This window comes from Panthera uncia, chromosome D2 (genome assembly GCF_023721935.1).
Source record: "Panthera uncia isolate 11264 chromosome D2, Puncia_PCG_1.0, whole genome shotgun sequence".
NCBI lineage: Eukaryota > Metazoa > Chordata > Mammalia > Carnivora > Felidae > Panthera > Panthera uncia.
In genome coordinates, this window is record NC_064818.1 from 29,688,883 (window position 1) to 29,704,856 (window position 15,974).

The 15,974-nt window shown below is 47.1% G+C and overlaps 1 protein-coding gene across 1 annotated transcript in view; it reads left to right on the forward strand.

The window, feature by feature from the left end:
- Positions 1-13,543: 13,543 nt before the first annotated feature.
- LOC125932703 (core histone macro-H2A.2) overlaps positions 13,544-15,974 on the forward strand; it is a 57,754-nt gene continuing 55,323 nt past the window's right edge. Inside the window, exon 1 of the mRNA XM_049645183.1 lies at positions 13,544-13,751. The gene's annotated coding sequence lies outside the window, so the exon portion shown is untranslated. The remainder of the gene's footprint in view (positions 13,752-15,974) is intronic.

Genomic DNA, 15,974 nt, shown 5'->3' on the forward strand with positions numbered 1-15,974 from the left:
TTTTTTTAGCGTTTATTTATTTTTGAGACAGAGAGAGACAGAGCATGAAGGGGGGAGGGTCAGAGAGAGGGAGACACAGGATCCGAAGCAGGCTCCAGGCTCCGAGCTGTCAGCACAGAGCCCGACTCGGGGCTCGAACTCACGGACCGCGAGATCGTGACCTGAGCCGAAGTCGGCCGCTCAACCGACTGAGCCACCCAGGCGCCCCGAATAAACTTTTTAAAAAAGCGTTTGTCTTACTTTTTTAAAGCTCTCTAAGAGATCATGGACACTTTTTGGGAAAATAGTAACAATATAAGATGGGGCTTATTCCCTATGTAGAAGTTATAAATGATAAAATGTCATACGTGATAAAAACCAGAATAGTGGTTACTTTTGTAGCAAGTAGGGGTTGGAGATGGTGATGGGGTAGGTGTGGGGACTCCTGGGGCTGTCGGCAAAGTTCTGTTTCTTTCTTTTTTTTTTTTAACATTTATTTATTTTTTGAAAGACAGAGAGAGCCAGAGCGTGAGCAGGGGAGGGGCAGAGAGAGAAGGAGACACAGAATCCGAAGCAGGCTCCAGGCTCTGAGCTGTCAGCACAGAGCCTGACTCGGGGCTCGAACTCACGGACTGTGAGATCATGACCTGAGCTGAAGTCGGACGCTTAACCGACTCAGCCACCCAGGCGCCCCAGCAAAGTTCTGTTTCTTTATTGGATACCGCTTCCAAGAATGTTCACCTCGTGATAACTGATAGTGAACCCATACATTTGGGTCATTTTCTAAATACAGGTTTTATTTTCTAACATAAAGTTTTTAAAAACAATATAAAATAATTTTTTTTAACGTTTATTTATTTTTGAGACAGAGAGAGACAGAGAGAGACAGAGCATGAACAGGGGAGGAGCAGAGAGAGAGGGAGACACAGGATCCGAAGCAGGCTCCAGGCTCCGAGCTGTCAGCACAGAACCCGACGCGGGGCTCGAACCCACGGACCGTGAGATCATGACCTGAGCCGAAGTCGGACGCTTAACCGACCAAGCCACCCAGGCGCCCCAAAATAAATTTTTTATGAACTATAGACATGCTTCAAGAAAAGACAGGAAGGATGTGAAATGAAGTGTTAGCAATGGTTATTTTACGAATGTGGGGATTAAAGATTATGACTACTTTTCTATTCTTTCCGAAATGCTGGCAATAAATAGGATTTGCTTTTGTAATCGGGAAAAAAACATAAAGCCACTGAATACTTAGAATGGAAATACTTACTCCACAAATTGTATATACTCTCCTTTAGGAATAGGATTCATACCTTGGGCCTCGCTTCGCTCTCTTTGGTTCTTTGTTTCGACTACATCAGCCCTGCCCCTTCCTATCCAGATTGCACTGTGGTGTGTGCTGACCATCAGAACCTAGTAAAGGGTAGGCATTCCAAAACTGTCACGCACAGAACTGAATTCAAGACAGCTAAAATCACGTTTCTGAATCTGATATTCTAATGAATAATAATATTTGTCTGAGAGACACGGGATGAGGAACAGTTATTCCAAAGCCACAGTGGACAATCGGCTACCCTGGGGATTTCTCTGGAAGGCTCTGGCATTGTCCAAAAGACCTTGTGGTTGGTTGGCGAACAAGGAGACGGCCTAGCGCCTTTATGAATTCTGTGGAAAGATTCTGCGTTTTCGGCGTTCCAGACAGAAACACAGAGTGCCTCTAAACTTCATCGCGCAGAAACCTCGTGCCTGAATTACTTGTACCCCGAAACAAGAACAAACCTAAATGAAGGCTACCACAAACCTCTAACCTCAGCAGAACACTGCATCCTGAGGGAGGAAAACATCAGCCAGAGGAAAATACCAGGTTTGTCTAGAAATCTGAGGACCTGACAAAGGCCCAGCCTACTATAAACCTAATTGCTCACAGAGCAAGCAGGAAAGTGAAAAAATATACCATGAACATCTGTTGTTTGTGAATGACTAGGGTTGAGTCAAGTAAGATTAGCCACATAAAACATCAGCCTCATAGCATTTCCCAAGGCAACACCTCACACATTCAAAAGATTAGCAAAGGGACTACAGTGCACTTTTTTTTTTTTAAAGGATGCCTCGTTTGATTGTTGATTTTTTTTTTTTTTAAAGACGTTTACCAATGCGGAAAGGAACACGAGATGGCACACAGGATTTGTTTCATGATGACGGAACTCAAACATTGGGATTTTTATCTAACCTTGAGCAATCTAAGAAATTTTTCAATCGTCCCAAGAGAGGCAGGGGGGGTTATTAATTCAACAGAATCGTTAATCCACGTAACCATTTGAAGAGTATGTACGTGTGAGCTAAGGTCATCTGAGCACTCATTCTGCTTGGGAAGTAAAAACATTGGCATGGGAGGCTTAGTCTGCAGAATGGATCCTAAGGGCGGGGGGCAGGGGGGAAGTGAGAGCCTCTGATACCCAAACGTTTGCTTCTTAGGATTATGTACTATAATGTCCTCAACATCATTCTCATGACAAATGACCACACGGGTTATCAGATCAAACACACACACCGCTCTGTAGTCACACGTGCAGTCCTCTGAGCCAACGCAAACATGCATAATATAGAACTGAAATCACTTCTTAGACAGAGGAACCCCTAGCAATAACCCTTAATAACCCAGGGTCCCCAATGGCACATTTAAAGCAGGATTCCTCGGGCCTGCGTTTCAGCAGCCACCATGGAGAGAAAGAAACATTTTGGAGCAGAGCAGGGAAACCCTGCTGTTCAGAACTGGCTGGTTCTGAGCCAGCAGCTTCTCATCTCAGCGAGCAGCAGCTGTCAACGCCACTCTGCAGGGACGTCTTTTTGAAAGTTCTTAAAGATCTTAATTGTGACCATCCCCTCTGGCTCCCAATAAGGTTCTTCTTGTTCCCTCGTCCTATTGTTTGGGAGCACTCCATTCCATGAGCATTAACACGGAGCCAAGGGGAGCATACCCCCATCCGAGGAGCTGGATGAAAGAAAGGAGCCACCGGGGAGAAGGGCGGCATGGCGTGCCGGAAAGAGAACCGGTCCGTCTGACAAAACTGGGCTCCGCGGACAGGCTGCTGTAGGTGAGATCATTTCATCAGGAGAATGGAGAACTCCACATCTACCGGTCACACACGTGTGACTAGCCCAGGAGATTCTCAGCGGGTCTACTGACTAGGCCTCTTTGAAAAGTACCTTTCTTTCTTTAAAAAAAAAAAAAATGTGGGGCGCCTGGGTGGCTCGGTCGGTTGAGCGTCCGACTTCGGCTCAGGTCATGATCTCACGGTCCGTGAGTTCGAGCCCCTCGTCGGGCTCTGTGCTGACAGCTCGGAGCCTGGAGCCTGTTTCGGATTCTGTGTCTCCCTCTCTCTCTGCTCCTCCCCTGTTCATGCTCTGTCTCTCTCTGTCTCAAAAATGAATAAACGTTAAAAAAAAAATTTTTTTTTAATTTAAAAAAATGTTTATTTTTTTAATGTTTGTTTTTGAAGGAGAGAGAGACAGAGTGTGAGTGGGGGAGGGCCAGAGAGAGAGAGAGAGAGAGAGACAGAATCCATAGCAGGCTCCAGGTTCTGAGCTGTCAGCACAGAGCCCGATGAGGGGCTGGAACTCACATACTGCGAGATCATGACCTGAGCCCAAGTCAGACGTTCAACCAACTGAGCCACCCAGATGCCCCTGTACATCCTCAGTATTTAAAAATGTAATAACTTGTCCTGTGATATGGTAGGGGGAAAGAAAATTCTACTGTGTAAAGAGAAAGAGGATCCTGTGGATGAGAAGAACCAGGGGCCCCCGCTGCAGCGGGTTGGGAAGGACCTGTCTCTGCTCCAGAGTCTCCTCGCCAGGCCATTCATTGCGGTCGTCAGGGGTGGGTGGTAGGGTGGGACATCCCCAAAGCACGGCTCTCAGCCTGTCCACTTCCCTATCCGTAAGAAGCTCCAAGATCTCACTGCTTATCACAGCAAGACCAAGCCCTCACCCTTGTGTCTAAGGCTCCCTGTGTTAGGGCCTCCACCGTCAATTCCAGAGAATTGGTTAAGCTGTTCGAGAACACCCAACGATCCACAAAGCTGGGACACAGGCCACGCCCCACCTGGCCCACCTGCAGCCTTCCCCTGATCCCCTGCCCTTCAGCTCCACCCGCTGAAATCCCACATGGCCGTCCTCACTCCACTCGAAAGCCAGTTTCATAAAATCCTCTACCAAAGGGGTTGGAGGAAACAGGAAGGGAGGGAGACGAGAGCCAGAAAGAGATGGGCCAGCACTTGATGGCTTTAGCATTGCAAAGGCATCTGCAGGGCTTGAGTCTTTGTTAATTATGTCTTTAAATATTTGGTCTAGGGGCGCCTGGGTGGCTCAGTTGGCCACATTGTTGAGATTCTTGAACGGTGCCACAGACAGCCTAATACAGCGGTAAAAGTTCAGCCACTGAGGTGTTAGAACAGAGGCCGAGTGACTGTCTGCCCAGGCTGTCAAAGAGGGAATTCCTACGCTGGACGGGAGGTTAGACTGGATAAACCCCATGTCCCCTTCCATGATTCTTTTTTTTTTTTTTAATTTTTTTTAATGTTTATTTATTTTTGAGAGAGAGAGAGAGAGAGTATGAGCAGGGGAGGGGCAGAGAGAGAAGGAGACACAGAATCGGAAGCAGGTTCCAGGCTCTGAGCTGTCAGCACAGAGCCCGACGCGGGGCTCAAACTCATGAACCGTGAGATCGTGACCTGAGCCGAAGTCGGACGCCCAACTGACTGAGTCACCCAGGCGCCCCCCTTCCGTGACTCTAAACCGTATTGTGGCCGTGGGTTCAAAACGGTAAGTTTCAAGTTAGAGGCAAGTCTTGCTTAGGTCCAATTGTGGTTCTCTAATCTTACCTGCTTGTTTTAATTTTTCATTTAAAAATCGAACATAGGGGACACCTGTCTGGCTCCGTTGACAGAGCACCTGACTCTTGAGTTCCGGGTCATGAAATCAAGCCCTGCCTTGAGTGTAGAGCTTACTTAAAAAAAAAAAAAAAAACAGATACAACATTTTATGAAAAGACAGAAAGAAATAAGAAAAAAGCAAAAAGCAAAGACTTCAGAGTTTGTGGAGAGATGGGCTGCCTTAGGCAAGTTGTGGCACCGCTGAAACCTTACTTGTCTTCATCTATAAAGTGGGCTGGTAATGGAATCGTCATAAGTGATTATTATAAGGAATATATGAGCTCGTACATACAAAGCAGTTTGTGTAGTACATGGCACATCATAAGCATGAAATCAGGTTGATTATTACTAACATTATTACCATTATTGAAGTGCAGGGCAGTCCTGGGCACATGGAAAGTGTTCAATAAATAAAAGCTATTGATATTATAATACATTAAGCTTATCTATTAGGTAATATTCATTTTAAAGGTTCATTTTAACCAAAAAAAATTTTTTTTTGAAAGAGAGAGAGAGAACATGCTTGCAAAGCAGGGGAGGGGTAGAAGGAGAGGGAGAGAATCTTAAGCGGGTTCCTTGCTGAACGAGGGCTCGATCTCATGACCATGAGACGATGACCTGAGTTGAAATCAAGAGTCAGACGCTCAACCAACTGAACCACCGACGTGCCCCTAGACCAAATATTTAAAGACAGGATTACAAAAGCAAAATTTGGTTAAAAAAGAAAAAAGAAACCACCAAAACCTCAATTTTAACTACTATTACCATTTTATAGATGAGAAAACTAGACTCAAAGCGATTCTCTCATTTTTCCAAGGTCACACAATGGAAGAACTAGGACTGGAATCAAATCTCTAATCTCTAAATTCATTCTTCCTTCCATGAACAATGTGGACACAAATAAAATAAAATAAATAAAATAACATAAAATTTAATTTAATTTAATTTAATTTAATTTTAAAAGTTAGAAGTCTGGGGGTGTGTCACCAGTTCATCTACTTGCCCGACAGATGAGTTTTTTCTTCCACCTGTGACCATTTCTGAGCCATTTGTTTCCCTTACGTGAAAAAGAAATTTCTTCTACACATAATGAAGGATCTCCTCCAGTTAAATATGGCAGTTTGAACACATGCAGTGGATTAGTCATTAGTACATTAACAGATGAACATTTGCAATCGGTTTTGATGACAGCGAACGCGAACTTCGAACCCCTACTATGAGAAATGCTATCACCCTTAAAATAGAATTCTGTTCTTTCGTTTATAAACCTGTATTACAAAAAAAAAAAACGTACTGTTCTTATAGTCAAAATTTTATTAATAAATATGTTATGGGGGCGCCTGGGTGGCTCAGTCCGTTGGGCGGCCGACTTCGGCTCAGGTCATGATCTCATGATCCGTGAGTCCATGAGTTCAAGCCCCGCATCAGGGTCTGGGCTGACAGCTCAGAGCCTGGAACCTGCTTGGAGTTCTGTGTCTCCCTCTCTTTCTGCACCTCTCTCTCTCTCTCTCTCTCTCTCTCAAAAATAAATAAACATTAAAAAATTAAAAAAAAATTATTTTAATGTTATGGAAATTTCTTTTCCCTCTTGTTATATAAGTACCTACATTGACTTCCATGTTGTCTCTTGGCACAGAAGCCTAAAATATTTTACTATCTGGCCAGTTGCAGAATAAGTTTGTCAATCTCTGCTATAAAGGGAGGAATGAAGTTTCCTCATAACAATGGAACCAGTGCAGCCGGCCCTGGGGCAAAATGAAAAAACTGAGTCAGCATTAGCTAGCTTTGGGGGATGGGGGAATCTCTCTGAGATCCTGCCAACAACATAAGATGGATCCTCTCAAAAGAAATGCACATTCACACAAAACATTCCAGAACATTCCAGGGTTCTTCCAAGAACCCTAACAGCTCCTGATGGACTTAGAAGTGCCCAAGAACCCAAGCTAAGAGTATCAAAGGGGAGGGAAGGAAGAAAGAAAGAAATTGAGAGAGAAACCTCTATGAATAGCAAAGGTGTGAGTGATTGAGTCTCCTTTAGCATGAACTCCCTCCCCTCTTGCCTTGGATACTCCTTCCCAGCCCACCTGAAATGGAAAGAATAATTAGGTGAGGCAGGGAATGGTGTGTTGAGGGCCAGGAATGGACACAGGATTTCCTCTACAAAGGGGAGGGGAGGGGCAGGCAAGAGCGTTCCCGAAAACCAGACCTGAGGATGCCATGGTTAAAGGGCCGTAGGAAGCCAAGAGTTGCCCCCAGCCACACTATTCTGAAGTCCTAGAGTGCCTTGGCTATATCAACCTCCTGCCCATGCAGCACCCAGGGCGGTGTTATGCCCTGGCCACTACCCTGGGGTTCCCCCAAGGGCTGAACTGACACCCAGCCTCCCGATGGGAAGCTTAGCAGCCCTAGCTGAAGGGGACCCTGCCCGTGGACCCCAGCTGCAGAGGTCCCAAGCAGATACGCCCTTGGATGTGTTCCCAACAAAAAAACCATCTCATCACTTCCGATGCCCTTTGCAAGGTGGAGCTTGGGGGCAGACTCGGTCTAACTATCCTGAGAGACCTGTCTACACAACGGGGGCCTAGAGCAGTGCCCACTTGAGCTCTAGCTCCATTACTGAGAGGTGTTTGTGGGAAATAAAGCTGAGCAGCATCTGGGCATCTCCAAGGACCCATCAAGAAGTAAAAGGAGGGTCCTCTTATCTTCCAATGTGGGATTTTGGGTGGTCAGCCTGAGAGACAAAACACATTTCAGTGCCAGCTGTGTCCCTGAGCTTTGACTTATGCCATGTGAGGACTTTCCTAGATCTGGAGGTGAGGGTCTTTCACCTTGAGGCACTGGCAGGACATCCCGAACCTATACCTTTACCAAGATCTTGCCTCTGAGCCTCTACATCCACTCTTCTGCCTGAGACCTCAGCAGAGAGGAGGGGATGTGCTTAGCGTCTGTCCCCTGAAGCATTGAACGCTAAGACTCTTCCAGAGTCCAGGGAAGACAGACAAGACCTCTGTCCACCAACAGGGAGGAAAGTACATGCTTGGAAGGACACCGAAGGAACGTAACTTTGGCGCCCTTAAAGAGGACAACCGGCTGCCTGGGGGAGACAAGGGAAAGGACCCTGTGGATTGTCCACCTGTATACCTTGTGGTTTTATTCAATGATTACCTATTCTCAAAATGTTTGAAAACCAAAAAATAAAAGTAAATAAAATAAACACTTGGGGGAAAGCCTGGTTTAGCTCATTTTAAGAACTCTTTGGAAAACCAAAATGTAGAAATCGGTATTCACTTAAGAAAGGTGTTCAGTGACGAGGTAACTCCTAACTCTTAACAATTTTTCACTGATAATTTCAAGGTGATTTCTGCCACCTGTCACCATGCCCTCAGTTATCAGATAAATGGCAAGCTTCCTGAGAGAAGATGCCTCTTTGTACCTCTCATTTGACCTGGCATGGAGTCTTGCAAAGAGCTCATATTTAAAAAATGTTAGATTCCATTCAGTAATAAATATTAATAAATATTCACTTGACTGTCCCCTTTGTGTACAGGGGATGGGGACAGGGGGCCTTCTCTCCTCTTCCGTTCCTCTCTCTCCCAGCCTAGAGTCCTTTTTCTATTTAGTATTACTAGTAACATCTAATTTCCAGTAAGGGCTCTCAGTGGTACCTAGAGATCAAGCGGCCAGGGTCATTCAATAATGATCTGGCCTCTTGTCCTCCAAAAACAAATCCAGTGCTCGAGTCCAAGCCCGTGGCCCCACCAGCACCCATCAGGGCAGTGAGGTACCACATTGCCAAAGCTCTCTGAACGCTTTTATTTGGATTTTTTTTTCCAGAAGAAACATGTTTTTCATGCAGTCATCTTAATAAATGCAACTGGGCTCCATTTCTTGGCTTTGAGGTAATGAAAAATTAATTACCATACTTTACAAGTAATAGTTTCCACTCACAGCACTCCTGTAGAAGTAAATATATCATAAATAGTTCCTATTATACCAATGGCTGGTGGATTGGGCAGCCTGTCGTCCATAAATCCTTTTTCAACAGACATGTTATTTCTTTTGGGGAACAAACAGATTTGTTTTAGATCAGAGAGTCAACTGACAGATGGCCTTTGTAAAAACACACCATTTGTATAAATAAATTATGGTTTTACTATGGTATTCTGCTTTTGTGGATTTGGAAAATCTGTGCCCCCATTCTCTAGAATGGGTCTAAACTGGAAAGAGCAATTTTGTTTGGGTGTGAGGCCACATTGCTCTGATCTCCCACCACAGATGCTAAGGTCCAACGTCTCTAGATGTGTGCTGCCATTTCCCATCCCAATTGTGGCAAAGAGCTCTGCCTGGGGCTAACGGGATGATCTCCCAGGGAGCTCTGGCACTCAACAGAGCAAGATACGAACTGGCACGCTCCCCTCAGCTCCGCGTTCTGTTTCCATTAATAATGACACCTCGTGCCTTATTTTCCTAACCACAACTCTGCACAATCGGGGCTGACGGTGTATTTCTCTTAAAAACCTGAAACATTAAATCTTCTTTTACAATGTGGTCCCCAGTTAAGTGCTAAACATTTGCTAGATTCTTTAAAATCCAAGTATCACCCTTCGCTGAGCCCACCGCAGTCTCTGTCACGACCCGCCTTACAACATACGCACACGTAAGACGCACACCAGACATTTATAAATTCATATACAGATGTATCTACATAGATACTCATCTACACACTCACACATACTCGGTCATGTAAATCCCCTTTCCCAGAACCAAATGGTCAGGACTTAGTATCCAAAAGGACATATTTTGTTGTTGTTTTAAAAAAACAAAAACAAAAACAAAAAAAACCTGGACTATTAAGATGTCTCTTTTGATAGGAGACAAAGATGTTCATTTTAACCAGAGCTACTAAGAATAGGCTTTGTTGGCATAATAATTGCCTATGTGTTTTTTTAAAGACATCATTCCCTTTCATAAGTGATTAAGATCCTAAAGCCGCCAGTTTTGATCAAGGATATCAAATGTTTAATTAAATGTTAATCAAATGTTCAGTGTTCGAGCTATAACATCAGGGAAGACTTTGCATATTTCTATCTAATAAAAAATTTTAAATCAGATTGCCTGGAATTTTTCAAGCTAGAGGGTACATTTAAAAGCTGCATTTGCTTCCTGGAATAGTGGGGTGCTTTTCAGCCTGGCGCTCTGTCTACACTCATAACCTCAGGCCTCCACGTTGCTATTTAGAGTTATGCCAGTTGGCGTCTTAATGGAATTAATACGGCATCTAGAATTGCCTAACTTACATTCAAAGAAGAGCTTAAACCAATGATTTCCATCTGTTTCCATGACACTCCCAGGGAATCTCAAGTTACTTCAAAGGAGATCAGAAATTCTCAGATGAAATTATTCTGGATATATAAATCTTATACCCATATAGTCACGTAGGTCAGATATAAATACATACCTGCATGACTTCTGGAAGGGGCGAGGGTCAGGAAATTAATATGGTAATTGCATACCAAGATCTCAGAAGGCTAAACCGATCGCAAATTGTAATCGGTGTCATGAACTAGATGGGAACGAACTATGGAAAATAAACACCCACTCACTTCACACAACATCATAAATTGGGATCATGAGAAAGTTAAATGGCTTGGGGGGGGGGCAAAATCAATGAAGCTATTCTTAAAATGGAAGATTTTGTGAATGAATGACACATAGACTCAACAGAAGATGAATCCAGTTGCATGGCTGCGTCTTTTTTTTTTCTTTTTCCTTTTCTTTCTTTCTTTCTTTTTTTTTCATCTTTAAAGCATGCTACATGCCTGTCCCTAAGTGGAGAAGCAGTTCATCCTGCACCTCAATAAAATGTTTGCCAGACACCCTTGTCGCTAACGGAGTCAACTCGCAATCAATCTGTGTATTCATAACATTATGCACACATACAGGTCGAAGGTTAAGAAAATGTTTTCAGTGCAGTGGTGATCAACCAAACCTCCTGTACTGAGGCTTTTCGCTGACTCCTTGAGGACCTGGATCGGGAATGGTCAAGGGACTTTCCATCCTGTGACCAATCACAAAATTTCTTTGCTTGAAATGGATGCACACATCCTTATCACCAGATTACTAGCACAGGAATTAACAGCATGAATCCGTCACCTCCTAACTCCATAACTGTGGGCAAGTTTCTCATCCACTCTCTGCCTCCGTGTCTCCATCCGTACAGAGAAGGAGATAGTGCCCAACCCAGAGCGTTGTTGCGAGGAACGAGTTGGTAAATGTAAAACAACAGTGCACATCGCAAGCATTCAGTAAGTGTAAACTCTCATTATCGCTTTATTATTCTCCTTGTCTGAGATTCCCTGAGCTATTGGCCACTGCAGAACTCACAGTTACTGGTGAATTAATAATTATGCTATTTTCAACGTATTTTAACTACACAATATTATCTGGGTGAAATTTTTGGGCATGTGTCAGATGCCCAATAACATATATAACTTAGCTAGGTCTGCACATTAGGTTGCATAGCTGTTCCTCTACATCCTCAGAAGTCTGGAGTCGGGGGAAATTGCTTTAGGCTGGGTATCTGGAAGTGCCCCGAAGTTTCCCCCACATGGCCTTGACCAAGTCATGTCACCCATTTGAATATCAAATGTCTGACCATAACATAAAGGCAGGTGAACTCTACGATCCCTTGTATTCAAAAAACAAGAGCCTTATGAAGCTGACATTCCCCTTGACTCTCTGAGTTGCAACTACATCATCTATTGGAAGAAAACAACCTGTAGGAAATGGGAGAATGTTGCCTGGTAAATTCTTAGACCCAGCCTTTTTCTCAGGATAGCGCATAACAAAATGTTAGGATGAAATGAGTTACATAAAGTGCACATAAAAATGACCACGTGTACCATTTTTATTGCGAAGTTACAGGCAGAATGTGAATCTAATATATATTGATGAATTATTCAACTATGTCTCAGTCAGCCTGGCTGAGTGGGTCACAGGGTAGGAGTATTTTTCAAGCATTCCCAGGGGCTCCTTCCTGAACCCTTTTGAATGTTGGCCTGAAGGTTATTTCTGATCAAGAGTGGACACCAGAAATCTATAGAAGAAGGGATATAGGCACTTCCTCTAGAACAGGGAAATCGAAACCACTTGAGATGCCCCAAGGGATCATTTGAAACCCTTTGAATATATGTCCTGGGAAATGCGGACTTTATCCTGACTAAATTTCTGACCTGGAGAGTACCTTCAAAGACAAAGAACAGTAAAATCCTACATAGAGAGGGTAAACGGGGTAAAAAGAAGAGTAAGGAAGCCCCCAATAAACTGAGACCATTGTTTCCAGAAGAGTTTGAGAAGCCATATGAGATTTAAACAAACGGAGATTTGTTTACGCCTTTATGACACATGCCTGATCTTCTGGGAAATCGCAGATTTCTCAGCAAAACACTTGTTTAAAATGCAGATAGTCTAAAACGCTATCTACTAATTCCATCAACAGCCTCAACTGACTAGTATAAATCCAGAGAGCAGTGGATTCTTGCTTTGGGTTCTTTCCCATTCAGGCAATTGGAGGCTCTCAGTCACCCTAATGTTTCCCGTTGCCTAAACATTTACAAGTTTACGGGGGCAGATATACACAGTATTACCAAATGGGAAAGGCTTTGAAAAGCGTCCATTTGACCACTGCTGGAGAACTGGGGTTCTCTTTTTTGAAGAGGTCAAAATTTTGCCTCTCACAACCCTTTGCCTCATCAGGGAGAAATCAGAGAAAGCATGGATGGCCCCTAGCAAGTGAACATTTCCCCATGAAATAAACACATGGCTTTGATTCACCCCCAACCATGGAGTCCTGACCAACGTCTCCAGTTACAAAGGACAGCCCTCACTTCCAGTAGAACAGAGCAACTACTAATCCATTATCACACTAATATTGTCCACCCCATCCCCATAAAAATGCATTTTCTACAAACTAATAACATTTGGTCCTTAAGACAATAGCCTCGTGCTAATCAATAGCTGCTGGGATATTACAAATTAACACACCATCAAGCAACCGAATTAAAAAGGATGTCCAGGCACACAGTCCTACCCTCCAAAACATACATCTGCTACTCCAAATATTATGCAACGCTGGAATCTAAATTGGTCTTAATTTATAAAAAGCCAACAGGCATGGATACACGTTCTCAGTTCTTGTGGCTGTGGCTACCCTCTGCTACAGCCCCAGTGGTACACACGAACGTTAATGTACAGTGTTTGTCATTATCTGAGGACAGGAGAGAGCATGGAAGGTGGCATTTTCGGCTTTCACCTTCCAAGACTCTCCCCAGAACTGCCCGATGAACGCCCACGCCGCCTTCTTCCACCAAAGGTGGATTCCGCAAACGGGAGACTCCGGATCGTGACCGTAGTGCTTCGGTCCCCAGCCCTGGGGAAAGCCTCATCGTAGCAAGTGGCCCTCAGCGCATGCAGCAGATCCGCGGGCGACGCGGAGGCCGCGAGGTTTCATCATTAATGCTCCTGAAGGACAATAGCTCATCAAGCCCCACCGAAAGCCCCGGACCCGTCGCGGAGCCTGGGCTGGCGGGGGATGAGGCTGAGCGACTCCTCCTAGAGGTGGTTATGTGGAGAAGGAGCAATCCCTTCTCCCTCCTCCTCCTCCCCCCGCTACTATCCGCGGCCCGGAGAACTGCCGCTTGCCGCCATTGACAAGCACCGATAGAACCCAAAGAAAGGCAAAGAGTCCTGCCCGGCACCGGCGCCGCGCGGGCCGAACCTGCGCCCCGGGAGCGGCGCGCCGAGGGCACCGGGCGCCCGGAGCAGGCGGCGCAGCACCAGGTGAGCCCGCCATGGCGATGGCATTATTGTTCAGGGGGCTCCGGGGTCTGGAAACAAAACGCGCCGCGGGGGCAGTGCAGGGGCCGGAGAGAACCCCTTCCTCTCCCGCCGCCCGGCCCCTGCCGGCGCACCCCGATAGCCGACCCTCCCCGCAAAAGAAAGAGAGAAGAATTCATAAATCAAGCTGCCCAACTTGCTTCCTCGGGAAATAAAGGCGGGGGGTGGGGGGGTGCTAAAGAAGCGGTAAAATTGCAGCGGCCGGCGAGGAGCGGGGGCATCCTGGGCGAGGAGGGAGGAGGCGGCGGGATGCGGGGTCCGGCGGCGGGCCGCGGCGAGGCCGGCCAGGGAGGGAGCGGCGGGCTCCCGGGATGCGGAGTTCGGGGCGCCGGAGCGGAGGAGGGAGGCACCCGGCCGCCGAGGGGACCGCTCCGGGGCGGTGGGCCGCTCGGGGGGCCTCCGAGGGTGCGGGGCTGGGCGCCGGCCGCTCCGGGCTGACAATGGAAGGGGCGCGGGGGCGCGGAGCGGAGGGAAGGGGCCGAGGGCCGGGGGCGGGCCGCGCCGCCGAAGGTCAGGCCGGGGACGCGGGCGGCGGGGGCGAGGCCGGGGGCTGCCGCGCGGTCGCCGGGCGCCACGAGCGCCGGGAGCCCCCGGCCGGCGCGGAGGAGGGCTCGGGGCCGGGCACTCCCCTCCGGTTCCCTTTCCGGGGCGCCCGGTGCCGCCGCGCGCTGCGCTGTCCCCGGGAAATGGCGGCCCCTCCGCCGCCCGCTTGGGCAGTCCCGGCTTCCCGCTTTGCGCGGGAAAAAAATATATATATAATAATAATGGTAATAAAAAGGAAAAAAGGGACAAAAGTAAAGCGGCCGCGACGAAGGAAAGGGCTGCGGCGGGCGCCAGACGGCGCGCAAAGCGCGTGCGGGGCGCGGCGGGAGGGACCGGCCCTACCTCCGCGGCTCGCAGCCCGCGCCTCCGAGCACCCCGGTGCCAGCTTCGCCCGCCGCCTAAATCGCGCCCGTGGGTGTCCTTCCCCGCCTTTCCTCGTGGGGGCGCCCTCCGCTCCTGCCCTCTTTGTTCCTCCCAACAATGGCCAAAGGGCATTGAGCCCCCAAAGGGCCAAATGAGCCTCCCTCTCCAGGAGTTTCCTGTCGCCTATCGCTCCGGAGCCACCGCGGGCGTGATTTCGGCCCGGTCACTGCCGGGGTTTAATGGCAACCGTCCCACGACGGGCGAAGAGGTGAAGGAGGCCAGAAGCAGCGGGCCGAGGAACCAAAGCGCAGGTCCCTGTGTGTCTGGGGCGGTGCGGCCCGGACAGTAAAGGTGGTTCCCGCATTCCCGTGGCGCCGGTGAACAGCGGTGCCGCTCCAGCCTCTACTCGGCCAGGGGGGAGTCCACCCGGGGCCCGGGCCTAGATCCCCGGGCCTCAGGGGCCTGTTCTCCTGGAGGTGGTCAGCACCCCCTAGCAAATTGGTTTTCTCACTTTCCTCATTTGTGTTTGTGTTGAAATCCGACTGTCCCCTCCCTGGGCTGCGCAGTTGTTAATGGGTGAGAGAAACAGAAACGTTATCAAGAGCGAAATGCGCCTCCGTTTGTGTTGTTCCTTATTTAGGACCAGTTCCTTTGTGGAAACAAACTAAGCGACACAGAATTCTCAGTTCGTTCATATTTAACTGAACGTTATCACTTACTCCTTTGGAAAACTCCTTTTTTTTTTTTTTTTTTTTTTTTCAAATGAGTGTTGAGAACGCCAAGATTTGGAAACACGCTCATGGTTTTTAGAATCGCTGTAGCCGAGATTATCATGTAAATAAAAATAGGCTCTGCCTGGAGGAAAAGTTTATCATGGATCGAGTAATTCACACCTTTAAAACCTCCCTTTCCTGTATCCAAATTTAAAAATGTATATATGCCCACCTCTGCACTCCAGTTCTGCTAGCCTGTCAATTTCTTCCTCGCCTGGATCCATTTATTGACGTGCTTTGGACATTATTAATGGTTTCCTCTCTTTCAAAACTCTGTCAAAGATTTTAGCTCCTTGGATCCAGAATGTTCCAAAGAGTCTGACCTTACTCTCTCCCCATCCCATCTTCTGTCTAGTTCCCAAGGATTCTGTAGCTTTTCCCAGTGGGTGAGACACCCTACCAGCTATTGTCTGAGACAGCCAGGTCTGTTTTCACTGCCTCCTGCCAAGCAGAGCAGGAGGGAGTCCTGTTTTCCGCAGGCAACTTT